This window comes from Carlito syrichta, unplaced genomic scaffold (assembly GCF_000164805.1).
Source record: "Carlito syrichta isolate Samal-C Ts95f unplaced genomic scaffold, Tarsius_syrichta-2.0.1 Scaffold313464, whole genome shotgun sequence".
In the NCBI taxonomy this organism is placed as follows: domain Eukaryota; kingdom Metazoa; phylum Chordata; class Mammalia; order Primates; family Tarsiidae; genus Carlito; species Carlito syrichta.
In genome coordinates this window covers 67,726-69,660 of record NW_007257560.1, presented here as the reverse complement: position 1 = coordinate 69,660, position 1,935 = coordinate 67,726, and positions in this window count along the sequence as shown.

Genomic DNA, 1,935 nt, shown 5'->3' with positions numbered 1-1,935 from the left:
ATTGAATCTGTATAATCCCTTCACCTTCATCATATTTTACTTATTAGAAGAAATAGCCAGACCTGCCTACACTCAAGGAGTAAGAAATATACAAGAGTATGGGTTACTACAGAGGTCATCTTAGAATTGTTCCTGCTTACATCTACCAAGAAAAGTAGACAAGGTGATCCACACTTGAGAATATTATCTCTGGGTGTTTTATTAAAAGGAGTCTGACTATCCTGGTCATAAAGCTGGAAGCAACTCCAAGACATAGTACAGCCCAGACACAAATTCAAATAACACTAGTCTTGAAAATTTTTATACTGAAGAGTACAAGGTTTCCTACCTCTAATACCTAAATCACAGAACTCTTCTCTTTACTAATCTTTTCAAGTCTATTTTATTATATTCTCATTCTCATAGCAGAATGAAATAATCAGCATCTTCTCAAAACATTCCATTGTTTATTGCCAGCTTCAAATGCTCTAGTATCACCAATGAATTGTATATTAGTTATAAATAAAATTTTCAATTATGGTGTATTGCTGTGTCCCTTTGTAAGTTATTTGCAATTTTTAATGGGCGTTTTAAGTAAGTCTCCAACTGAATATGAATCTAAAAGAGTTTAATATATAAGCTAGCATCCTGGCAGACACACTTTCTGGATTTTATATACAGAGTATAAGATTAATATATTGACAACTTATGTCCCACTGAGGTAGTGCATGTCTGTATTTTATTGCCAAACTAATGTAAACTGTTTTCTAATTTGTACTTGTTAAATATTGGCTTGTATTTTACCAAACATTGTTAACATTTTTCTAATTATTTTTTTCTAATATTTTACAATGCTAACCCTCTAACCCTTTTCTTAGTTAAAGAATACATTTTCCATGTTGTTATCTAGGTCATGAATGAAAATGTTAAATAGAACTGGGCCAAGTCTCTATAGGGCATTTCTTATTATGCCTTCTACGCTCACCCTGAACTATTGATAATAGTGTTTTAGATAAGCCACCTACACACTAATACTACAATTAGTTGTGAGTCTAACAGTTCTGTTGAACAGGTTGTATTTTCCCAGTATACGGATGAACTTGTAATGTGGAACAAAATAATAAAAACTTGCCAACATAAGAGCTTATTGCATTTATTATTTTTCCTGTACCCCCTAGAGCCATTTACAGTGTGACAGGTTTTGTTTTTCAATATTTTAAAAAATCCTAATATCCAGGTTTCCTTATTAGAAAATGTTTCTGATTTTGTTGTTGTTGTTAATTAAGGTGCAAGCATCAAGCATAAATAAATATACAGTTTTCAGTATAATTTTTTCCATAGCTTTTTATTTTAGTCACAGAAGACTCTTCCAATGCTTTACTGATTCTCAATAAATTATGAGAAATCAAATCTACTGGCTTCTTTTCTTATTTAAGTTATTAGTCTCTGATCAGTTTAACAAACCCAGCATCTGTGTATTTCTATACTTTTTTGAATCCCATTCTTTTTCTTATTCTATCTATGTGTTTGTGTCTTTATTTTATAGATTCTCATTTTAATTGTTTTTAAAGGCAGAAGTTAAAATGAGCAACATAAGCCATCTCTACCTCCTTTAGGGTTATCTGTTAGTAGCTTTATCTGCTTTTCATCACCTGTCATTCAGATTTGCCGCATGAAAAGAATGTTCTACAATTTTCTTCATGTCATTTGTAATTGCATCCCATTTTGGTTTTGATTTCTTTTTTTTTTTTTCTCCAAGCACCCAATAATTAATTATTTGCCCTTCTCTCTTATCATTCAATTGCTTCTTTTTATTGCCGTCTCATTGTGCTAAATTCTGTCAGATTGTGGACTTAACCAAGTAGATTTATCATATACTCTTACAGGAACAATAATTGAGTCCATATGGTACATGCCTTTTGAATGGTTAATTGAACCAAAGAATTTTCCCAGCCT